Below are 26,698 nucleotides of genomic sequence, written 5' to 3' on the forward strand. Positions count from 1 at the left end.
CATACATATCTATATATCTGATACTGGGAGTTCCTCCAGTGCTGGAGGGGTGCAGGGTGCCCCCACCATGGTGATATCTATATATATACTGTCCATACATATGTATATATCTGATACTGGGAGTTCCTCCAGTGCTGGGGGGTGCAGGGTGCCCCCACCATGGTGATATCTATATATACTGTCCATACATATCTATATATCTGATACTGGGAGCTCCTCCAGTGCTGGAGGGGTGCAGGGTGCCCCCACCATGGTGATATCTATATATACTGTCCATACATATCTATACATCTGATACTGGGAGTTCCTCCAGTGCTGGAGGGGTGCAGGGTGCCCCCACCATGGTGATATCTATATATACTGTCCATACATATCTATACATCTGATACTGGGAGTTCCTCCAGTGCTGGAGGGGTGCAGGGTGTCCCCACCATGGTGATATCTATATATACTGTACATAGATCACTATATATCTGATACTGGGAGTTCCTCCAGTGCTGGAGGGGTGCAGGGTGCCCCCACCATTGTGATATCTATATACTGTCCATACATATCTATATATCTGATACTGGGAGTTCCTCCAGTGCTGGAGGGGTGCAGGGTGCCCCCACCATGGTGATATCTATATATATACTGTCCATACATATGTATATATCTGATACTGGGAGTTCCTCCAGTGCTGGGGGGTGCAGGGTGCCCCCACCATGGTGATATCTATATATACTGTCCATACATATCTATACATCTGATACTGGGAGTTCCTCCAGTGCTGGAGGGGTGCAGGGTGCCCCCACCATGGTGATATCTATATATACTGTCCATACATATCTATATATCTGATACTGGGAGCTCCTCCAGTGCTGGAGGGGTGCAGGGTGTCCCCACCATGGTGATATCTATATATACTGTACATAGATCACTATATATCTGATACTGGGAGTTCCTCCAGTGCTGGAGGGGTGCAGGGTGCCCCCACCATGGTGATATCTATATATATACTGTCCATACATATCTATATATCTAATACTGGGAGTTCCTCCAGTGTTGGAGGGGTGCAGGGTGCCCCCACCATGGTGATATCTATACACAGGCGTGCGCAGCCTATTAAATTAGGGTGTGCACCCCAAAGCTCAAACACGTGTTTGTGTGTGTCTACATATATATGACCCCAGCACATTTATCTCCCTGCCGACAGATTGAAAGGCAAGTGCCTAAAGACTTCTCTTGTGGCAGAGCCAGTAAGAGAGAGATTTTTCCCATCTTCCTACCAGCACAAAAAATGTTAATGTACATGGCGTGATTAGGGTGTGCCCAGGCACACCTGGCACACCCTGTGCGCACACCTATGTATCTATATATACTCTACACATATACTGTTCATATATATCTGATACTGGGAGTTCCTCCAGTGCTGGGGTGCAGGGTGCCCCCACCATTGTGATATCCATATATACTCTACACATATACTGTCCATACATATCTATATATCTGATACTGGGAGTTCCTCCAGTGCTGGAGGGGTGCAGGGTGCCCCAACCATGGTGATATCCACTCTACACATATACTATCCATACATATCTATATATCTGATACTGGGAGTTCTACTGCTGGAAGGGTGCAGGGTGCCCCCGCCATGGTCATGTTGATGCATACACACAGTAAATCTGGTACTAGTGGTTTCTCCAGTGCTGGAGGGGTTCAGGGCCCACCATATTCATGTCCATATATATTGTACATCCAGTTCTATATATCAGATACTGGGAGTTCCGCTACCGCTAGAGGGTTGCAGGGGCCCACCATGGCGATATCTATACAAACACATATAGTATATCTAGTACTAGTAGTTCCTCCAGGGCTGAAGGGGTGCAGGGGCACACCATGCTCATGTCTATACATACACATACTGTATGTTCCTCCAGTGCTGGAGAGGTGCAGGGTGCCCCCTCCATGGTTATGTCCATTCATACACATACAGTATATCTGGTATTAGCAGTTCCTGTAGTGCTGAAGGGCTGCAGGGGCCCACCATGATCATGTCCGTATATACTGTACATCCATATCTATATATCTGATACGTGGAATTCTGCTACTGCTGGAGGGGTGCAATGGCCCACCATGGTCATGTCTATACATACACATACAGTACATCTAGTACTAGTAGTTCCTCCAATGCTGGAGAGGTGCAGGGTGCCCCCACCATGGTCATGTTTATGCATATAGTAAATCTGGTACAAGTAGTTCTTCCATTGGTGGAGGGATGCAGGGGCCCACCATGTTCATGTCCCTAAATACTCTGCACATATACTGTACATCCATATCTCTATATCTGATACTGGGAGTTCCCATAGTCATTTACAGAAACAGTTGTGTACAAGGCTTAACCACTTAAGCCCCGGAAGATTTTACCCCCTTCCTGACCAGGGTTTTTTTTGCGATTTTTTTTTACTGCATGACTTTAACAGACAATTGCGCGGTCGTGCGACACTGTACCTAAATTAATTTCACGTCCTTTTTTCCCCACAAACAGAGCTTTCTTTTGGTGGTATTTGATCACCTGTGCGATTTTTTGATCATGCGCTATAAACAAAAAAAGAGCGTAAATTTTGCAAAAATAACAATATTTTTCACTTTTTTTTATATGAAATTCCCCCCCCCCCCCAAAAAAAAATGTAAAAATCAAATTTTTTAACATTTTCGGGCAATTTGTTTTATGCTACATATGTTTGGTAAAAAAAAATCGCAAAAAGCGTATTTTGATTGGTTTGCGCAAAAGTTATCGCGTTTACTAACAAAGGGAAAGAATTTTGTCATTTTTGGTGTTTTTTTTTTTTTTAACGAGTAATGGCGGCGATCTGCGATTTTTTTGCGGTACTGCGACATTGGGGCGGACAGATCGGACCCTTGACTGACATTTTTGACACTTTTGGGGGTACCAGTGACATTACTGCAGTAATCAGTGCTATGCATATGCACTGTTACTGTAAAAATGACACTGGCAGGGAAGGGGTTAACTGTATTGGAGAGGGAGGGGTTAAGTGTGTCCTAGAGGCGTGTTTCTAACTGTGATTGGACATTGCTACTAGTGTAAAAACAGAGATCAACGGTTCTACATAGTAGAACCTTCTGATCTCCATTTTTACACAGGGGAGAATGACAGGCGGCTTGTTTACATAAGCCGTCCGCCTTTCTCCCGCTCTACCGACGATCGCAGTGTGACCGGCGGACCCGATGTGGGTCACACGCCCACACTCCTCTGTGAACGAGCCTAGGCGGGCGCGCGCTCGCCCGCTATTGGCTCAAAACCCGGTGACAGGCTAGTGACGTAGATCTACGTCACTCTGCCTGGCCGGGGCTGACTGCCGCAGTAAATATACTGTGCGCAGTCGGCAACCGGTTAAACCTGGGTGAGGAACAGTCAAACACTGCTAACAAGATGAGGCTGTGGAAGACAGTTTCATGTGACACATGGCAAGACTGAATACAGCAACAAGTTATTTATACTGCATCAGCAATGTCTCTCTCAGGCAAAGATTTCAAAGCAGACGAGGGTTTCAAGATGTGCTGTTCAAGCTCTTTTGAAGAAGCACAAAGAATTGGGCAACGTTGAGGACCGTAGATGCAGTGGTCGGTCACAGAAACTTACCACAGTAAATGAAAGACACATCATGCTTACATCCTCTCGACATTGGAATATGTCCAGCAGTGCCTTCAGCACAGACCTGGCGGAAACCAATGGGACCCAGGTACACCCATCTACTGTCTGAAGAAGTCTGGTCTTTATGGAAGAATTGCATCTAAAAAGCCATACCGATTACTCACTGTGTTTATTCATAAAAGGAAGGGACTGGCAAATTACATATTTATTGTCCCCTTTCCTCACTCTCCATCGTAAACTGATCTCTGCAGCAGCTGGTGGGAAGGAGAGAAGAGGAAGCTGGCAGCATTGCTGGGGGTGGGTAAACCAGGGGAGCACACAGGGGACACGGGCAGCAGAAGGAAGCTTGGACAGGATGGGCAACATGGGTGGCATTTACTGGAACCGATCCCCTGTATTTCCCCCCTGCAGCAGCTAAAAGACTGCAAAAGGAAGAGGAGGAGAAGCCAGCTTTCAGCTGCTGAAGGGGGAAACTACAGGGGATGAATTCCAGAAAATGTGACCCCTCCTATCCAGGTTCCCCTTCCTTCTGCTTGTCAGAGAAGCAGCATACTTCGTTGTTCCTTCCCTGTGCTGCTCTGCAGAAATGGGAGGAGTAGTCCGGGTGGCGGCAAGGAAGTGATGCAATCTACCCATCACTTGCCTGTGATTGACAGGTTGCCGACCCCAGGCAGCTCTGATGCAGGTAGTTATATGCATAAGCAAGGTCTCTCTTGGGTAAAGATTTCAAAGCAGACTGGGGTTTCAAGATGTGCTGTTCAGACTCTTTTGAAGAAGCACAAAGCAACGGGCAACAGATGCAGTGGTCAGCTAAGAAAACTTAATGCAGCAGATGAAGGACACATCATGCCTACTTCCCTTCAACATCAAAAGATGTCCAGCAGTGTCATCTGCACAGAATAGGAGGAAACCAGTGGGTCCCAGGTACCCCCCCCCCCTCTACTGTCTGGAGAAGTCTGGCCAGAAGTAGCCTTCATCCATACCTTCGACATGAAAACAAGGCTAAGCAACTCAACTATGCATTAAAAACAAGGGAACTGGGGTGCAGAAAAATGGCAGCAGATTTTCTGGACTGATGAGTCAAAATTTGAAAACTTTGGCTGCAGCGGGGAGAAGTTTGTTCACCGAAGGGCTGGAGAGCGGTACAAAAATAAGCGTGCAGGCAACAGTAAAGCATGGTGGAGTTTGCAAGTCTGGGGCTGCATTTCTGCAAATAGAGTTGGAGATTTGGTCAGGATCAGTGCAGATACTTATTCATTATGCCATACCATCAGGAAGGCCTGTGACTGGTCCCAAATTTATTTTGCAGCAGGACAATGACCCCAAGCATACAGCCAGTGTCATTAAGAACTCTCTTCAGTGTAAAGAAGAAGAAGTCCTGGAAGTGATGGTTTGGTCCCCACAGAGCCTTGATCTCAACATCATGGAGTCTGTCTGGGATTACATAAAGAGACAGAAGGATTTGAGGGAGCCTACATCCACAAAATATCTGTGGTTAGCTCTCCAAGATTTTCGGAACAACCTACCTGCCTAGTTCCTTCAAAAACTGTGCAAGTGTACCTAGAAGAATTGAACACTTCTGTTTCTGAAAGCATTCTTAATTTACAGTATTTTTTCACACCTGCTTAAAACCTTTGCGCAGTAGTGTATACTTTCAGGTTATAATGCTACCCACAGGAGGGCTGGACACTGGAAATAGTCTGTAGACAAAGCCAGGATAACCCCACCTGCACCAATCATGCTTTAGTTTTTTGCTAGAGTCCTCAGGGTATGGATGTCTTTTGTTCAGCTCTGCTGAGAAAAGTCTGAATTTTTTTCTAGCCTGGTCCTGGTTGATGGCTGTACTATGGATCTCAGTCTTACCCATGCTGATTACCTTAACCACTTAAGCCCCGGAAGATTTTACCCCCTTCCTGACCAGGGCCTATTTTGCGATTCGGCACTGCGTGACTTTAACGGACAATTGCGCGGTCGTGCGACGCTGTACCTAAACAAATTTGACGTCCTTTTTTCCCACAAACAGAGCTTTCTTTTGGTGGTATTTGATCACCTGTGCGATTTTTACTTTTTGCGCTATAAACAAAAAAACAGTGTCAATTTTGCAAAAATAACAATATTTTTCACATTTTTTTATATGAAATTCCCCCCCCCCCCCCAAAAAAGTAAAAATCTAAATTTTTTTAACATTTTGGGCAATTTTTTTTTTTTTTTACCATATGTTTGGTAAAAAAAATCGCAAAAAGCGTATTTTGATTGGTTTGTGCAAAAGTTATTGCGTTTACTAACAAAGGGAAAGATTTTTGTCATTTTTGTTGTTTTTTTTTTTTAACGCGTAATGGCGGCGATCTGCGATTTTTTTTTTTTTTGCGGTACTGCGACATTGGGGCGGACAGATCGGACCCTTGACTGACATTTTTGACACTTTTGGGGTTACCAGTGAAATTTCTACAGTAATCAGTGCTATACATATGCACTGTTACTGGAAAATGACACTGGCAGTGAAGGGGTTAACTTTTTTGAGAGGGAGGGGTTATGTGTATCCCTAGGGGCGTGATTCTAACTGTGATTGGCTGTGGCTTGAAGTGTAGGAACAGTGATCAACGGTCCTACATAGTAGAACCGTATGATCACCATTCCTACACAGGGGAGAATGACAGGCGGCTTGTTTACATCAGCCCCCTGCCTTTCTCCCTCTCCACCCGACGATCGCGAGTGACCAGCGGACATCGGGTCCGCCGGTCACACGCACGGACTTCCCAGGGAACGAGCCGGGGCAGGCGCGCGCTCGCCCGCTATTGGCTCACAAGGAAGTGACAGGCTAGGGACGTACCGGTACGTCACTTTGCCTGGCTGGGGCTGACCGCCGCAGTATATGTACTTGCGGCGGTCGGCATCCGGTTAAGAAGCTTTCCCCTCTCTATTTGTCCTGTTTAACTTTATTGAAAGTGAAAGTTAAAGAAAATCTCACATTTTAGGTTGTCCCCAGAAAAGTAATCGAGGGGACATCTTTCAATGGCGGCACTAGTGCTGATGACCTGGGGGGGGGGGGGGGTCTCCAAAAAATTCCCTTAATTTACAGGGATTTCCTTTCACTTCCTGTTTGGCTATGGGACAAATGAATAAAAAAAATGCCTTTAGTTCTTCTTTAATTCTGAGTTCTCACCTTGGTGAAGCAATCGTCTTTTTTGACAATGCCTTGAGGTAAAAAAAAATTCTAAATTCTTGACTGTTTTATTTGCTTTAAAATGTGGCATTGGACACACGTTTTTAAAGCACTCTGAATGCCAGTCAAAGCCCCTGTCACTAAATAAAATGGTAAGCTTACAGTTCTGTTCACAAGCTACATTTGCTTACTTTTGAAAATAATATCCCATGTAACATTCTTGGTGCTTCAAAGCATCTCCAAAGCCTCCATAGAAGTCTATGATGAAGCTCCTGCAGCTTTGTTGGACAAAACAGGAATTAACCACTTGCCGACCGCTCACATTGAGCGTACTGCGGCAAAGTGGCTCGTTCCCGTCCAGCGACGTAGGTCTACGTCGCTGGACCCCTCCCCTAGTGGGCAGCGCGCGCCGCCGGAGGCTCGCTCCCGCTGTATTCAGTCACAGCGGGAGTCGGGCCAGGGGAGGAGCGGCGGTGATCACCGCCACTCTTCCCCGATCGTCGGGGAATCGAGTGTGGAGATCCGCCCGCTTGTGTAAACAAAGCGGGCAGATCTCCTAAGTGACAGACAGGGTCAGATTGCAGGGTTCAGCATAGCTGAACCTGCGATCTGTCCTTGTGTCACTCAGTCACCTCCCCCCACACACGTTAGTAAGCACCAGGCATACATTAACCCCTTGATCACCAATAAAAATTAACCCCTTCCCTGACAGTGTCATTTTTACAGTAACAGTGCATATGTATAGCACTGATTACTGTAGTAATGTCACTGGTACCCCCAAAAGTGTCAAAAATGTCAGTCAAGGGTCCGATCTGTCCGCCGCAATGTCGCAGTCCCGCAAAAAAAATCGCAGATCGCCTCCATTACTCGTAAAAAAAAAAAAAAAAAACACCAAAAATGACAGAAATCTTTCCCTTAGTTAGTAAATGCAATAACTTTTGCACAAACAGATCAAAATACGCTTATTGCGATTTTTTTTTTTATCAAAAATATGTAGCAGAAAACAAATTGGCCGAAAATGTTAAAAAATTTTGATTTTTACATTTTTTGGGGGGGAATTTCATATAAAAAAATGTGAAAAATATTGTTATTTTTGCAAAATTGACGCTGTTTTTTTGTTTATAGCGCATGATCAAAAAATCGCACAGGTGATCAAATACCACCAAATGAAAGCTCTGTTTGTGGGAAAAAAAGGACATAAATTTCGTTTGGGTACGGTGCTGCATGACCGCGCAATTGTCAGTTAAAGTCGCACAGTGCCGAATCGCAAAAAGTGGCCTGGACGTAAGACAGCAAAATCCTCCGATGGTAAAGTGGTTAAGGAGAAATCCCCCCCCCCGATTGAGAGCAGACAGCAATAAAAACACATTTCCTAGTACTGTACATCGAGGATGGTTTCTAGCTTCTGTAAGGATTTTACTTCTGTCTGTGTTCCCCACGACATATATTCCCCCATACTGAATGTGTAAGTGATGGCTGTCAGACAGAACAGGAAGAAAAAAGTCTTCTCTGCAGACTGCCAAAAAAATGTTGGTGGGAGTTAACCTTTATTAACAAGACATAACATAATGCTATGCAATTATCTTATAATTAATTTTTTTCTTTCTTTTTTTTTTTTTTTTAAATGTGAAATTCTCATTTGCATATTGTATTATGTGTAATTATATTGTTCTTTATGTTCCATTCTGCAGAGCTGCACTACAGAAGGAAGAACCAGAAAATTAAGAATCGTATCTGAAGCTATTCATAAATCAGTAACTACATCCTCAAGTTGTAGGAATGCATCCTTGAAAGGTATGTGGCCCTCTGAGCTCTATATTCCCTTTCTAGTGACAGATCTTTTTTTTTTATTTCTGGATAATTGATTAATTGACCATTCACCATTATATACTAATAAGCAATTGAAATCATATGCAGTTTAACTGCTTTATTTAGGTACAGGAATTCTTGTTCCTAAAGCTTGCCATAGATGGATCAAAATTTGGCCGGTTCCTCAGGGACAGGCCAAATTTCGATCCATCTATGGCATTTCCTGTTGCCAGAAATTGATCTAACAATTTACTTTTGTTGGATGGGATGTTGGAAAATCTTCATTTCACTGCAGTGTTGGTTAATGTATTCTGACAGTGGAGGAGTCTCACTAAATACAATAGCACAGAAGGGAGGATTCCTCCATACACCTTGCTTGTGTGGATAGAGGAATCTGGCTGATTAAAAACAATGACCTATGTATGGCCAGCTTAAAACTTATAGAAGCCAATTGGGATCCATCTTGCTTCAGCAGATTAGATTCTCATTGGTTGCTCCTGCCATGGGGGAGATTTCACTTTCGCCCTGTAGACACAACAGGAATTGGGAGGAAATGTCCCCAAAGTAAGGCAAATAGACGATTGTCACCAGGATATGTGTCCAAGTTGAAAGCTTTCCTCTTTGCTCCTGTTTTGTTGACATCCCAAAGTTTTGGGAACTTCCCTCACTTTCAGTCCCAGTTACAGTAGTCACAGATAGGGAAAATATATCCCCCTTACAGGGACGCAAACAGCAGGAAAAACATCAGAGGGTCTAAGCAGGTTGTGGGGGGGGGGTCTGGGAATAGGACCATGTTATAAAAACTCTAAATATGGATGTTAATGAAACACAGTAAGAAAGGAGGACGAACAATGTTTTGAGCGTACACTGATTTTGGACTGTTGAACCAACACAATGCTTTTAAGGCAATCCACAACAAGACCCTTTTGTTATGTATAAGTAGCTGTTTAGCAGTTGTTTCACCTGCTAATTAGAAAAAGTAAGCTTTAGGCCAGCCATACACCGTGGAAAAAAAATTGCATGATCCTCCCATCAACACAGACTGTGTTGACAGGGGAATCAGCAATTGTCTGCTCCCGGCAGGGGAAGCCATCCCCACCGGAAGAAGATAGTGATTATCGCTATCGTCTATAGCAGCTGCTAGCGATAATCGTAAGACAATCCGGCAGGCTGCTTGTACCCAAGTTGATTGATTGATCAACTTGGTACATTCAGCCCACTCTTTAACCACTTGCCGACCGCCGCAAGTACATATACTGCGGCGGTCAGCCCCTCACAGGCAGAGTGACGTACCGGTACGTCACTAGCCTGTGAGGCTCTGGGGAGCACGCGCACGCCGCCGGAGGCGCGCTCCCGCGTGGTCACTGACCCCCCCCCCCGCGCGTGTGACCGGCGGACCCGATGTCCGCCGCTCACTCAGCGATCGTCGGGGGAGAGGGAGAAAGGCAGGCGGCTAGTGTAAACAAGCTGCCTGTCATTCTCTCCTGTGTAGAAACAATGATCATATGGTTCTAATATGTAGGACCGTTGATCATTGGTCCTACAGCTCTAGCCACAGCCAATCACAGTTAGAATCACGCCCCTAGGGACACACACACAGCCCCTCCTTCTCAAATAAAGTTAACCCCTTCACTACCAGTGTCATTTTGCAGTAACAGTGCATATGTATAGCACTGATTACTGCAGTAATGTCACTGGTAACCCCAAAAGTGTCAAAAATGTCAGTCAAGGGTCCGATCTGTCCGCCGCAATGTCGCAGTACCGCAAAAAAAATCGCAGATCGCCGCCATTACGCGTTAAAAAAAAACCAACAAAAATTACAAAAATCTTTCCCTTTGTTAGTAAACACGATAACTTTTGCGCAAACCAATCAAAATACGCTTTTTGCGATTTTTTTTTTTTTTTACCAAACATATGTAGCATAAAACAAATTGGCAGAAAATGTTAAAAAATTTTGATTTTTACATTTTTTTTGGGGGATATTTCATATAAAAATATGTGAAAAATATTGTTATTTTTGCAAAATTGACGCTCTTTTTTTGTTTATAGCGCAAAAAGTTAAAATCGCACAGGTGATCAAATGCCACCAAAAGAAAGCTCTGTTTGTGGGAAAAAAAGGACGTCAAATTAGTTTAGGTACAGCGTCGCACGACCGCGCAATTGTCCGTTAAAGTCACGCAGTGCCGAATCGCAAAATACCCCCTGGTCTTTCAGCAGCCAAATCCTCCGGGGCTTAAGTGGTTAAAGGTTCGAATCTCGGCTGATTCAGCAGGAACCAGCCAAGATTTTTGAACTGTGTATCGCCGGCCTTAGGAATGTAGAGTGTGTCTTGTTGAATAACAGTGGATGTGTATTATACAGGATTCCTCTCTTATTCCCGCTGTGGAATTTCAGAAAATCCAGTGAGGGATCATGTTTACTATAGTTAAACCAGCGGCTGGATCAAGTATTTAGCTTGTTCACTCTTTGCAGCAGTTGAGGAAAAGGGGGGACCATATGGATTAAAGTAAAACTAAGACTGCACCACAAACTGAAAATACAATTTAATTCATTTTTATTATTCAAAGCAAAGTCAGCCATCATCCATGTCTTTATTTTGGCGAGAAATTACTTTTAAAAATACCCGCTTGTATTTCTAGTCCTGGCCATCTTGAGTGAGGGCAGATGATTCATGTTGTAGCATATGAAGGAGAAAAAAAACGTCACTGAAGACTCCTGGGATATATGACATAATTTTGGCCTGGGCCAGAAAGCAGGAAGCAAAAAAAAAAAAAAAAAGGTTAACCACTTAAGCCCCGGAAGATTTTACCCCCTTCCTGACCAGGGTTTTTTTTTTTTTGCGATTTTTTACTGCGTGACTTTAACGGACAATTGCAAGCTCGTGCAACGCTGTACCTAAACGTATTTGACGTCCTTTTTTTCCCACAAACAGAGCTTTCTTTTGGTGGTATTTGATCACCTGTGCTATTTTTTGATCATGCGCTATAAACAAAAAAAAAGCGTACATTTTGCAAAAATAACAATATTTTTCACATTTCTTTATATGAAATTCCCCAAAAAAAATGTAAAAATCAAAATTTTTTAATATTTTCGGCCAATTTGTTTTAAGCTACATATGTTTGGTAAAAAAAAATCGCAAAAAGCGTATTTTGATTGGCTTGCGCAAAAGTTATCGCGTTTACTAACAAAGGGAAAGATTTTTGTCATTTTTGGTGTTTTTTTTTTTTAACGAGTAATGGCGGCGATCTGCGATTTTTTTTTTTTTTGCGGGACTGCGACATTGTGGCGGACAAATCGGACCCTTGACTGACATTTTTGACACTTTTGGGGTTACCAGTGACATTACTGCAGTAATCAGTGCTATACATATGCACTGTTACTGTAAAATGACACTGGCAGGGAAGGGGTTAACTGTGTTGGAGAGGGAGGGGTTAAGTGTGTCCTAGGGGCGTGCTTCTAACTGTGATTGGCTGTGGCTACTACTGTAAAAACAGAGATCAACGGTCCTACATAGTAGAACCGTCTGATCTCCATTTTTACACAGGGGAGAATGACAGGCGGCTTGTTTACATTAGCCGCCTGCCTTTCTCCCTCTCTACCGACGATCGCAGTGTGACCGGCGGACATCGGGTCCGCCGGTCACACGCACGGACTCCTTGGTGAACGACCCGGGGCGGGCGCACGCCTCAGCGGGCGCACGCTCGCCCGCTATTGGCTCACAAGCCGGTGACAGGCTAGTGACGTATATATACGTCACTTTGCCTGGCCGGGGCTGACTGCCGCAGTATATGTACTTGCGGCGGTCGGCAAGCGGTTAAAACAAATATAATATACCTGCTTATCTATCTAGAAGCATAAGAATTAAAAATAATAAATGTTGAACATAGGGTACCTTCCCCCCAATAATTTTGTATTAAAACTCTAAAAAAAATAATTAAAAAAAATAGTTATTGCTGATTGAGAGAGTTTAGTTTAGCTTCAAAGAGGATCTTCAGTCGCTAGATTGACTTAAATTAAAGGTCAACAGCTAGGAAAACTGTGGCTGCTGACTTTTAACAATAGGACACTCAGCTGTCCAGGGATCCAGCGATGTTTTCAACCAGGCCGGTTCTTCGCCGGCCTCTGGGTCACCGATGCCGGCTTGTTTACTGTGGGAAGCCGGCTGAGAGTTCTTGTGGCTTCAAAGCCATCTACCCACTGTGCATGTGTCAGTCGTGCTGTGTCTTGAGAATGGTCCTGGGACCTGTGACGTGTCCCAAGAGGTTGCATGCAGGGAAAGGGGAAGAACTTCTGGTGGAATTGCACCCCCCCCCCAAAATAAATAAATTGGAAAACATTCCCCTTCTGTCCAGTAGATTGGATAGGGTGGCAGTCAGATGTAAATGGACAGGTGGTCTGACCGCCTATAGAGGAGAGTGGGTTGTGTCTGTGTCCGCTCTGCATAAGCGAAACTGACCTATCATCTGCCTGCTCAACAAAGATCAGCAGACAGGTTACCTGCTGAGCAAGCGGATCGCAGCCGCAGTCTGCCCTATGTGAAAGGGACCTTAGGGTAAAGTTGAGTTTTAAGGTAGGACTTGGCTTGGTAGTAAAGATGGTGGAGGGACTGTAAAGAGATCAGACACCACTAAAGATAATTGACTTTGTAAGCGCAGTGGCTGTGTCCAAGGCTTCACCTTGTAAATGCCAGCCTAAAGAGCAAACTTCAGCCAGTATTCTTCAAGCCCCTAAAGCACCCTTCAGTCCCAGGGCAAGGCTACCATCAGCTCAAATATTTAGCTGATTCAACAGGAAGTTGGACAACATTCGAGCCATTTTTTAGGGCCTTAAAAGAGATGGGGTTTTTTCTTTTCTTTTTGATTCATACTTACCTAGGTGGTTGCAGCATGGGTCCGATGCTGCATCTGTCCCCTGGCGCCTTTAACACTGAGAATTGAGCGATCGAACACCACCGATCGTTCGGTTCCCACAGCTCCCCGAGCAGAGAGCTGCTGCCTGTCATTCACCGGCTCTCTGCTCTGCCCCCCTTCTCACTCACTGGAGAACTGGGCTGTGGTGGTGGCAGGAGTGGCTGGCTCAGGCTCTCAGCGGCTCGGTGAGAGTCTGAGTCGGGTGCCGGTCCAGGCATTTGGGCTGATCCTGACTCTGTGGTTGTTATGATGCCTGGACCGACTCTGTTACCGCAGCAAAAAGTGGACTTAAGCCCCCTGTCTGCTGAAAAAAGGGTCACAGGAGAGCAAAATGAACTACACTCTTGTGCAGTGCCGGGACACAAGGTCATCCAGCGGCCAGGGCAAGGATGCCAAACCGCACCCCCCCCTTCCCTTAGGGTTAGAGGAACCCCTCCATCCCGTGGAAAAAAAATTGCATGATCCTCCCATCAACACAGACTGTGTTGACAGGGGAATCAGCAATTGTCTGCTCCCGGCAGGGGAAGCCATCCCCACCGGAAGAAGATAGTGATTATCGCTAGCGTCTATAGCAGCTGCTAGCGATAATCGTAAGACAATCTGGCAGGCTGCTTGCACCCAAGTTGATTGATTGATCAACTTGGTACATTCAGCCCACTCTTTAACCACTTGCCGACCGCCGCAAGTACATATACCGCGGCGGTCAGCCCCTCACAGGCAGAGTGACGTACCGGTACGTCACTAGCCTGTGAGGCTCTGGGGAGCGCGCGCGCGCCGCCGGAGGCGCGCTCCCGCGTGGTCACTGACCCCCCACGCGTGTGACCGGCGGACCCGATGTCCGCCGCTCACTCAGCGATCGTCGGGGGAGGGAGAAAGGCAGGCGGCTAGTGTAAACAAGCTGCCTGTCATTCTCTCCTGTGTAGAAACAATGATCATATGGTTCTAATATGTAGGACCGTTGATCATTGGTCCTACAGCTCTAGCCACAGCCAATCACAGTAAGAATCACGCCCCTAGGGACACACACACAGCCCCTCCTTCTCAAATAAAGTTAACCCCTTCACTACCAGTGTCATTTTGCAGTAACAGTGCATATGTATAGCACTGATTACTGCAGTAATGTCACTGGTAACCCCAAAAGTGTCAAAAATGTCAGTCAAGGGTCCGATCTGTCCGCCGCAATGTCGCAGTACCGCAAAAAAAATCGCAGATCGCCGCCATTACGCGTTAAAAAAAAACCAACAAAAATGACAAAAATCTTTCCCTTTGTTAGTAAACACGATAACTTTTGCGCAAACCAATCAAAATACGCTTTTTGCGATTTTTTTTTTTTTTTTTACCAAACATATGTAGCATAAAACAAATTGGCAGAAAATGTTAAAAAATTTTGATTTTTACATTTTTTTTGGGGGATATTTCATATAAAAATATGTGAAAAATATTGTTATTTTTGCAAAATTGACGCTCTTTTTTTGTTTATAGCGCAAAAAGTTAAAATTGCACAGGTGATCAAATACCACCAAAAGAAAGCTCTGTTTGTGGGAAAAAAAGGACGTCAAATTGGTTTAGGTACAGCGTCGCACGACCGCGCAATTGTCCGTTAAAGTCACGCAGTGCCGAATCGCAAAATACCCCCTGGTCTTTCAGCAGCCAAATCCTCCGGGGCTTAAGTGGTTAAAGGTTCGAATCTCGGCTGATTCAGCAGGAACCAGCCAAGATTTTTGAACTGTGTATCGCCGGCCTTAGGAATGTAGAGTGTGTCTTGTTGAATAACAGTGGATGTGTATTATACAGGATTCCTCTCTTATTCCCGCTGTGGAATTTCAGAAAATCCAGTGAGGGATCATGTTTACTATAGTTAAACCAGCGGCTGGATCAAGTATTTAGCTTGTTCACTCTTTGCAGCAGTTGAGGAAAAGGGGGGACCATATGGATTAAAGTAAAACTAAGACTGCACCACAAACTGAAAATACAATTTAATTCATTTTTATTATTCAAAGCAAAGTCAGCCATCATCCATGTCTTTATTTTGGCGAGAAATTACTTTTAAAAATACCCGCTTGTATTTCTAGTCCTGGCCATCTTGAGTGAGGGCAGATGATTCATGTTGTAGCATATGAAGGAGAAAAAAAACGTCACTGAAGACTCCTGGGATATATGACATAATTTTGGCCTGGGCCAGAAAGCAGGAAGCAACTTAAAAAAAAAAAAAAAAAAAAAAAAAAAAAGGTTAACCACTTAAGCCCCGGAAGATTTTACCCCCTTCCTGACCAGGGTTTTTTTTTTGCGATTTTTTACTGCGTGACTTTAACGGACAATTGCAAGCTCGTGCAACGCTGTACCTAAACGTATTTGACGTCCTTTTTTTCCCACAAACAGAGCTTTCTTTTGGTGGTATTTGATCACCTGTGCTATTTTTTGATCATGCGCTATAAACAAAAAAAAAGCGTACATTTTGCAAAAATAACAATATTTTTCACATTTCTTTATATGAAATTCCCCAAAAAAAAATGTAAAAATCAAATTTTTTAATATTTTCGGCCAATTTGTTTTAAGCTACATATGTTTGGTAAAAAAAAATCGCAAAAAGCGTATTTTGATTGGTTTGCGCAAAAGTTATCGCGTTTACTAACAAAGGGAAAGATTTTTGTCATTTTTGGTGTTTTTTTTTTTTAACGAGTAATGGCGGCGATCTGCGATTTTTTTTTTTTTTTGCGGGACTGCGACATTGTGGCGGACAAATCGGACCCTTGACTGACATTTTTGACACTTTTGGGGTTACCAGTGACATTACTGCAGTAATCAGTGCTATACATATGCACTGTTACTGTAAAATGACACTGGCAGGGAAGGGGTTAACTGTGTTGGAGAGGGAGGGGTTAAGTGTGTCCTAGGGGCGTGCTTCTAACTGTGATTGGCTGTGGCTACTACTGTAAAAACAGAGATCAACGGTCCTACATAGTAGAACCGTCTGATCTCCATTTTTACACAGGGGAGAATGACAGGCGGCTTGTTTACATTAGCCGCCTGCCTTTCTCCCTCTCTACCGACGATCGCAGTGTGACCGGCGGACATCGGGTCCGCCGGTCACACGCACGGACTCCTTGGTGAACGAGCCGGGGTGGGCGCACGCTCGCCCGCTATTGGCTCACAAGCCGGTGACAGGCTAGTGACGTATATATACGTCACTTTGCCTGGCCGGGGCTGACCGCCGCAGTATATGTACTTGCGGCGGTCGGCAAGCGGTTAAAACAAATATAATATACCTGCTTATCTATCTAGAAGCATAAGAATTAAAAATAATAAATGTTGAACATAGGGTACCTTCCCCCCAATAATTTTGTATTAAAACTCTAATAAAAATAATTAAAAAAAATAGTTATTGCTGATTGAGAGAGTTTAGTTTAGCTTCAAAGAGGATCTTCAGTCACTAGATTGACTTAAATTAAAGGTCAGCAGCTAGGAAAACTGTAGCTGCTGACTTTTAACAATAGGACACTCAGCTGTCCAGGGATCCAGCGATGTTTTCAACCAGGCCGGTTCTTCGCCGGCCTCTGGGTCACCGATGCCGGCTTGTTTACTGTGGGAAGCCGGCTGAGAGTTCTTGTGGCTTCAAAGCCATCTACCCACTGTGCATGTGTCAGTCGTGCTGTGTCTTGAGAATGGTCCTGGGACCTGTGACGTGTCCCAAGAGGTTGCAGGCAGGGAAGGGGGAAGAACTTCTGGTGGAATTGCACCCCCCACCCCAAAAATAAATAAATTGGAAAACATTCCCCTTCTGTCCAGTAGATTGGATAGGGTGGCAGTCAGATGTAAATGGACAGGTGGTCTGACCGCCTATAGAGGAGAGTGGGTTGTGTCTGTGTCCGCTCTGCATAAGCGAAACTGACCTATCATCTGCCTGCTCAACAAAGATCAGCAGACAGGTTACCTGCTGAGCAAGCGGATCGCAGCCGCAGTCTGCCCTATGTGAAAGGGACCTTAGGGTAAAGTTGAGTTTTAAGGTAGGACTTGGCTTGGTAGTAAAGATGGTGGAGGGACTGTAAAGAGATCAGACACCACTAAAGATAAATGACTTTTTAAGCGCAGTGGCTGTGTCCAAGGCTTCACCTTGTAAATGCCAGCCTAAAGAGCAAACTTCAGCCAGTATTCTTCAAGCCCCTAAAGCACCCTTCAGTCCCAGGGCAAGGCTACCATCAGCTCAAATATTTAGCTGATTCAACAGGAAGTTGGACAACATTCGAGCCATTTTTTAGGGCCTTAAAAGAGATGGGGTTTTTTCTTTTCTTTTTGATTCATACTTACCTAGGTGGTTGCAGCATCGGTCCGATGCTGCATCTGTCCCCTGGCGCCTTTAACACTGAGAATTGAGCGATCGAACACCACCGATCGTTCGGTTCCCACAGCTCCCCGAGCAGAGAGCTGCTGCCTGTCATTCACCGGCTCTCTGCTCTGCCCCCCTTCTCACTCACTGGAGCACTGGGCTGTGGTGGTGGCAGGAGCAGCTGGCTCAGGCTCTCAGCGGCTCGGTGAGAGTCTGAGTTGGGTGCCGGTCCAGGCATTTGGGCTGATCCTGACTCTGTGGTTGTGATGATGCCTGGACCGACTCTGTTACCGCAGCAAAAAGTGGACTTAAGCCCCCTGTCTGCTGAAAAAAGGGTCACAGGAGAGCAAAATGAACTACACTCCTGTGCAGTGCCGGGACACAAGGTCATCCAGCGGCCAGGGCAAGGATGCCAAACCGCACCCCCACCCTTCCCTTAGGGTTAGAGGAACCCCTCCATCCCTGCAATAAACTATTGCGCCCAGGGCAACCCGCCCTCCTGCCCACCCCTTGTCCCAGCCCTGCTTCTGTGATCCATAGGAGAAGTACAGCCAAAGAGTTTTGGCTGTACTACTTTAATAGTTTGCTAAAAAAAAAGACAACCTGAAAAGATCTTTGTTCAACATCCCATTGTGAAGGCAAAGGGTGCTAGAAGTGTGGCATCAAAGCTACTTAGAACATTACGGAAGCTTTTTAAAGGCATGCAGAGCAGTTTGGGTAGTGAATGGGTAAAGCAGGCCTTAGACAATGCGAAAACCCAACGAAAAATTTAAATAGTTTGTTTTTCACATCATTAGTGTGCCAGCTTTGGCACTCGATTTTCGTGCCGCAATCAAAAGTGCCTGATCCAACATGATGGATTTTTATTAAAAAAAGAAAACAATTGATGGCACAGTCGTATGAGCTTTTTTTTTTTTTTTTCGCTCGACAGAACTTTCGGATTTTGACTCGTCTATGGCCTGCCTAAAATGTGTTTGGCAGTTTGTGTTTTCCACTGGGTGTAGTTTTATTAAAATTTTTAAAATGTGATATAGAAACATACCAACAACCTGATGTGGCACCGGTAATGCCAAGTTTATAATTCTTTTGGCCAAGGTACTTCCACCTTAACCACCCAAAGCCTCTCTGCAGTCTAATTAGGCACATTCCTGGTCATTGATAAACTATTCCCATTATTGGTATTTCAGTGGACTCTTGTTGAGTTTGTGTCACCATTAATTGTAATGAAAGGTATGAAGAGTTTACCTTTCCTTGAGAAAATGGGACTCCGGGCTCACCCAGGAGTCATTCAAGTGACCATTATTGCAGTGCTATTCGTAGTAAAAAGAAACATCAAGCAATCGCCTAAATTCACAGCTGAACTATGGTATACTGGTTTACTTGCCAAAGGATTTGTAATTTTGTACAGCCAGCCTTGTGGTTTACAGATTCCATACTATCCAGCCCAGGCGGCATGTGATTCCTAATTAAGCACTGCATTGTCCTTTTTAAAGTGGGAGTAAACTCCCATGTATGATTTTTACCGACAGGTAAGCCTATAATAAGGCTTGCCTATGCAGTCATAGCCAAATACAGTATCTCACAAAAGTAAGTACACCCCTCACATTTTTGTAAATATTTTATTAAATCTTTTCACGTGACAACACTGAAGAAATTACACTTTGCTACAATGTAAATTAGTGAGTGTACAGCTTGTATAACAGTGTAAATTTGCTGTCCCCTCAAAATAACTCAACACACAGCCATTAATGTCTAAACCACTGGCAACAAAAGTGAGTACTCCCCTAAGTGAAAATGTCCAAATTGGGCCAAAGGTGTCAATATTTTGTGTGGCCACCATTATTTTCCAGCACTGCCTTAACCCTCTTGGGCATGGAGTTCACCAGAGCTTCATAGGTTGCCACTGGTGACTGATGTCCATTGAGACATTACAGAGCTGTTTGATGTTGGAGACTTTGCGCTCCTCCGCCTTCCATTTGAGGATGCCCCACAGATGCTCAATAGGGTTTAGGTCTGGAGACATGCTTGGCCAGTCCATCACCTTTACCCTCAGCTTCTTTAGCAAGGCAGTGGTCGTCTTGGAGGTGTGTTTGGGGTTGTTATCTTGTTGGAATACTGCCCTGCGGCCCAGTCTCCACAGGGAGGGGATCATGCTCTGCTTAAGTATGTCACAGTACATGTTGGCATTCATGGTTCCCTCAATGAACTGTAGCTCCCCAGTGACGGCAGCATTCATGCAGCCACCATGACACTCCCACCACCATGCTTGACTGTAGGCAAGACAAACTTGTCTTTGTACTCCTCACCTGGTTGCTGCCACACACGCTTGACACCATCTGAACCAAATAAGTTTATCTTGGTCTCATCAGACCACAGGACGTAGTTTCAGTAATCCATGTCCTTAGTCTGCTTGTCTTCAGCAAACTGTTTGCGGGCTTTCTTGTGCATCATCTTTAGAAGAGGTTACCTTCTGGGACAACAGCCATGCAGACCAATTTGATGCAGTGTGTGGCGTATGGTATGAGCACTGACAGGCTGACTCCCCCCCTCCTTCAACCTCTGCAGCAATGCTGGCAGCACTCATACATCTTTTTCCCAAAGACAACCTCTGGATATGACGCTGAGGACATGCACTTAACTTCTTTGGTCGCCCATGGTGAGGCCTGTTCTGAGTGGAACCTGTCCTGTTAAACCACTGTATGGTCTTGGCCACCGTGCTGCAGCTCAGTTTCAGGGTCTTGGAAATATTCTTATAGCCTAGGCCATCTTTATGAATAGCAAGAATTATTTTTTTCAGATCCTCAGAGAGTTCTTTGCCATGAGGTGCCATGTTGAACTTCCAGTGACCAGTATGAGAGAGGGAGAGTGATAACACCAAATTTAACACACCTTCTCCCCATTCACACCTGGGACCTTGTAACTAAAACGAGTCACATGACATCGGAAGGGAAAATGGCTAATTGGGCCCAATTTTGACATTTTCACTTAGGGGTGTACTCACTTTTGTTGCCAGCAGTTTAGACATTATTGGCTGTGTGTTGAATTATTTTGAGGGGACAGCAAATTTACACTGTTATACAAGCTGTACACTCACTACTTTACATTGTAGCAAAGTGTCATTTCTTTAGTGTTGTCACATGAAAAGATATAATAAAATATTTACAAAAATTTGAGGAGTGTACTCACTTTTGTGAGATACTGTATATTGGCACCCCTGCAATTATATCAGATAATGCACCACTTCGCCCAGCAAGTTGTTGCAATTACAAATGTTTAGGCATTCTTGTGTTTATTTCTTTTGTTCGTATTGGTATGAAAGAAACAAAAAGCCAAATCTAACACATTCTATGCAAAACTCTAAAAATGGACTGGACAAATTTTATTGGCACCTTCTCAAAATTGTAAGAAATAATTGCATTCCAAGTTTGTGATGCTCCTTTAATTTGTAATTAAACTCACCTGTATCAGTTAACAGGTGCTGACAATATAGAAATCACAGTGGCAAGCAGTTAAAATGGTGAAAAATTGAGTCAACCTTTCTGTTGTGTGAAGAAAGAGCAGCAAAGTATTGTCTGGGGATTGAGAACAAAAATTGTGGAGAAGCATTGACCATCTCAAGGTAAAAAGTCCATCTCCTGAGATGTTAATGTACCTGTGTCCACCGCCCATTGTAGTTAATCTCACTTCCGGTGCCTCAGCGTCATCCCTGCACAGCTTCTGGGCATGCCCAGAAGCTGTTTTGCAAGGTATGACGGCGCCTGCACCAGAACTGACGTCGGGGCCGGTGCAGGCGCATTAATTCCTGGGAGCGATGACGTTCAGCTCCCAGGAATCATTGCAAAGCCAGGAAGTGACGAATCGCCGCGGCCGCCGAGGAGAGGAAGAGGAAGTAAGGTAAGTATATTTTCTTCTAAACCAGGTAGGTAAAAAAAAAAAAAAAATTGCGATTATCCATTTGTTTTTCAGGTGACCCAGAGCGAGAAGATGGAGGTAAGTATTATTTTAGGGTGGAACTCCGCTTTAAGGATTATTCAAATGGTGGATAAAGAACCTTGATTAACTTCCAGACAAATTCAAGCCGACCTTCATGCATAGGGTACAACTGTTTCAGCTCCCAATATACGTCGCCATCAGAATGAAAAGCAACACTATGGTAGGAGACCCTGGAGGACCCCACTGCTGACACAGAAACATAAAAAAGACAGATTGGAGTTTGCCAAAACTTACCTGAGGAAGTCAACATCCTTTTGGGAGAATGTGTTGCGGACAGACAAAATAAAATTACAGCTTTTTGGTAAAACCCGTCATTCTCCTGTTTTCAGAAAAATAAATGAGGCCTTTAAAGAAAGGAATACAGTGCCTACAGTCAAACATGCTGGAGGTTCACTGATGTTTTGGGGTTGCTTTGCTGCTTCAGGCAATAGATGTCTTGACAGTGTGCATGGTATTATGAAATCTGAAGACTACCAAAGAATTCTGGGATGCAATGTAGGGCCCAGTGTTAGAAAGTTGGGGCTCCGTCAGAGGTCATGGGTCTTACAGCAGGACAATGACCCAAAGCACATGTCAAAAAGCACCTAGAAATGGTTTAGGAAAAAGTGCTGGAGAGTACTGAACTGGCCAGCAATGAGTCCAGATCTAAATCCCATAGAGCACCTGTTGAGAGATCTCAAAACAGCAGTTGGGAAAAGGAACCCTTCCAGTTTGAGAGACCTGGAACAGTTGGCAAAATTCCAGTTTAACCACTTTACCGCTGCTCACTAGAGCTCTACTGCGGCAAAGTGGCTCAATAACGTCTGGCGATGTAGACCTACGTCGCCAGACATTCCCCTCTCTCGATGGCGCGCGCGCGGTGCCGGAGGCTCGCTCCCGCTGTATTCAGTCACAGCGGGAGTCGGGCCAGGGGAGGAGCGGCGGTGATCACCGCCGCTCTTCCCCGATCGTCGGGGAATCGAGTGTGGAGATCCGCCCACTTGTGTAAACAAAGCAGGCGGATCTCTTAAGTGACAGGCAGGGACAGATAGCATGGTTCAGCTTAGCTGAACCTGCGATCTGTCCCTGTGCCACATAGTCCCCTCCCCCCACACACGTCAGTAAGCACCAGGCATACAGTAACCCCTTGATCACCAATAAAAATTAACCCCTTCCCTGCCAGTGTCATTTTTACAGTAACAGTGCATATGTATAGCACTGATTACTGTAGTAATGTCACTGGTACCCCCAAAAATGTCAGTCAAGGGTCCGATCTGTCCGCCGCAATTTTGCAGTCCCGCAAAAAAAAATCGCAGATCACCGCCATTACTCGTTAAAAAAAAAAAAAACACCAAAAATGACAGAAATCTTTCCCTTAGTTAGTAAACGCAATAACTTTTGCGCAAACCAATCAAAATACGCTTATCGTGATTTTTTTTACCAAAGATATGTAACAGAAAACAAATTGGCCAAAAATTTTTAAAAATTTGATTTTTACATTTTTTTTGGGGGGAATTTCATATAAAAAAATGTGAAAAATATTGTTCTTTTTTCAAAATAAACGCTCTTTTTTTGTTTATAGCGCAAAAAGTAAAAATCGCACAGGTGATCAAATACCACCAAAAAAAGCTCTGTTTGTGGGGGAAAAAAGTACGTAAATTTTGTTTGGGTTCGGCGTTGCATGACCGCGCAATTATCAGTTAAAGTCGCACAGTGCAGAATCGCAAAAAGTGGCCTGGACGTAAGACAGCAAAATCCTCCCGTGGTAAAGTGGTTAAAGGTGTAAGAAACTCATTGATGATTACAGGAAGCCATTGATTTCAGTTATTTTTTTTTCCCCAAGGGATGTGCTACCAAGTATTAAATTGAGGGTGCCAATAATTTTGTCCAGTCCATTTTTGGAGTTTGGCGTGGAATGTCAGATTTGGCTTTTTGTTACTTCACTTTTTTTGTGTCATACCATTACAAAGAAATAAACATGAGAATGCCTAAACATTTGTAATTGCAACAATTTTCTGGGCGAAGTGGTGCATTATCTCACAGAAAGCAGGGGGTGCCAATATTTTTGGCCATGACTGTATATACTGTGTGTGTATATACGTTTGTGTGTATATGTGTATATATATATATATATATATATATATATATATATATATATGTGATAGGCACTTTAGATTGTAAGCTCCTTGAGGACAGGGACTGATGTGAATGGACAGTACGTAAAGCATTGACTAGCCTGTATAAATGGCTGTAATAAATAATAATAGATTTGCCTTTTCCAGATGCTGAGCACTCACTCCGTCACGTCCGTGAGCTCAGAAATCATGTCACGTTGTCACAGAACAGGCAGTAGTCATATAATTGTTCTGTTTTTTGCTTCGGGATCAGGGTAGAGTAGACCATTGTGTTGAAATTATGTTGCCTGGCAACCACGGCTTTGCATAAAAAAAAATGGATTAATTCATTTTAAATATGTACTATGGTAGTTTGGTTCCTCCGTACTTCCTTAAGAGGTGCAGTAACCCTATTTACATACATGCACTCGGTTCATTCGCCTTATCAGAAGGACGAGGAAATGGATTGCTGGGAATTAGAAGTCCATAAATAAACGCTTGTCAGTCAAGCGTGTCGCACGCAAAATAATATTCCTAAAAAGCAATGTGCGTGCAGTGCAGCAGTTCCTTTGCAAGCGTAGCGGTCCACCAGGGCTTTAACCACTTTACCACCGGAGGATTTTGCTGTCTTACGTCTGGGCCACTTTTTGCGATTCGGCACTGTGCAACTTTAACTGACAATTGCGCGGTCATGCAACGCCGTACCCAAACAAAATTTACGTCTTTTTTTTTCTCATAAACAGAGCTTTCTTTTGGTGGTACTTGATCACCTGTGCGATTTTTACTTTTTGCGCTATAAACAAAAAAAGAGCGACAATTTTGAAAAAAATAACAATATTTTTTACATTTTTTTGTATGAAATTCCCCCCCCAAAAAATGTAAAAATCTAAATTTTTTATCATTTTAGGCCAATTTGTTTTATGCTACATATTTTTGTTAAAAAAAATCGCAATAAGCGTGTTTTGATTGGTTTGCGCAAAAGTTATTGCGTTTACTAACTAAGGGAAAGATTTCTGTCATTTTTGGTGTTTTTTTTTTTAACGAGTAATGGCGGCGATCTGCGATTTTTTTTGCGGGACTGCGACATTGCGGCGGACAGATCGGACCCTTGACTGACATTTTTTACACTTTTGGGGGTACCAGTGACATTACTGCAGTAATCAGTGCTATAAATATGCACTGTTACTGTAAAAATGACACTGGCAGGGAAGGGGTTAATTTTTATTGGTGATCAAGGGGTTAAATGTATGCCTCATGCTTACTGACATGTGTGGGGGGAGGTGACTGAGTGACACGGACAGATTGCAGGTTCAGCTATGCTGAATCCTGTAATCTGTGACTGCCTGTCACTTAGGAGATCCGCCCGCTTTGTTTACACAGGCGGGCGGATCTCCACACTCGATTCCCTGACGATCGGGGAAGAGTGGCGGTGATCACCGCCGCTCCTCCCCTGGCCCAACTCCCGCTGTGACTGAATACATCGGGAGTGAGCCTACGGCGCCGTGCGCGCGCTGCCGAGAGAGGGGAGTGTCTGGCGACGTAGGTCTATGTCGTCAGACGTTATCGAGCCACTTTGCCGCAGTAGAGGCACAGTGAGCAGCGGTAAAGGGGTTAAAGAGAACCAGTCACGACTGAGCTCATGTGAAACTCTGAGCATTCAATCTTCATTGATTACGATTCTGCAGGCTTACTTGTGAAATATTTATATTTGCCTCCTTGCTTTGCTGTATTGATTTTGTTGCTGCCTTTGTCAAGTGCTTGACCTCATCCACTGCACACTCAGTAGCTTGGAGACAGTACATAAGGTCAGCTAACCTAGGTAGCAGCTGCTTAAGAGAGTGGATAGGAGCCCTGAAGACTCCCTGTATGCTTATTTTGTAGCGTTGTTATCATCTGATATTACGCTAGTAGTGTAAAAAAGGAGAATCTGAATATTGGGTTGGCAGCTTCTACATATAGCATGGCTTCCATGATTACTTTGGGTTGTGGTAGGGATGAGTAGATTAGAATCGAAGCACCACTTTGTAGTATTCAGGTCCAAATACAAGATTATTCCCATGACAAATTGTTTGCCAAGCTAACGCGTTTTGGGACTTTAACGCCGCACCGTTCATCAGGCCTTGCCAAAAGAGAAACAATGTATGTGGACACAAGAAGGGTAGTGCACAAGAGGGCCGTACAGTGTAAACTTTGCATCATTTTCTACCTAAGAGTCACAGGTGCAGCATACAGCCTGCTGCCAGCATCTTTCAAAATGAATGACAGGCTGAAATTCGAAGTGTCTATGCTCCAGGGACGTATGCTCTGCCCCAGACTTGGGTAAGGGAACGTATGCTTTGTCCCAGACTTGGGTACGGGGATATATGCTCTGCCCCAGACTTGGGTACGGGGATATATGCTCTGCCCCAGACTTGGGTACGGGGATATATGCTCTGCCCCAGACCTGGGTACAGTGATGTATGCTCTGCCCCAGACTTTGGTACGGGATATACAGTATGCTCTGCCCCAGACTTGGGTACGGGGGCATATGCTCTGCCCCAGACTTGGGTACAGGGATATATGCTCTGCCCCAGGCTTGGGTACGGGGATGTATGCTCTACCCCAGACTTGGGTGCGGGGACGTATGCTCTGCCCCAGACTTGGGTGCAGGGACGTATGCTCTGCCCCAGACTTTGGTATGGGGATGTATGCTCTGCCCCAGACTTGGGTATGGGGATGTATGCTCTGCCCCAGACTTGGGTACGGGGGTGT

At 44.5% G+C, this 26,698-nt stretch overlaps 1 protein-coding gene across 1 annotated transcript in view; it reads left to right on the top strand.

Annotated features, from left to right (window-relative positions):
- The window catches only part of ATXN7 (ataxin 7), a 213,729-nt gene that overhangs the window by 564 nt on the left and 186,467 nt on the right, over nt 1–26,698 (top strand). Inside the window, exon 2 of the mRNA XM_082265407.1 lies at nt 8,510–8,612. The gene's annotated coding sequence lies outside the window, so the exon portion shown is untranslated. The remainder of the gene's footprint in view (nt 1–8,509; nt 8,613–26,698) is intronic.

This window comes from Pelophylax lessonae (assembly GCF_965119305.1).
Source record: "Pelophylax lessonae genome assembly, chromosome: 8".
NCBI classification, from domain to species: domain Eukaryota; kingdom Metazoa; phylum Chordata; class Amphibia; order Anura; family Ranidae; genus Pelophylax; species Pelophylax lessonae.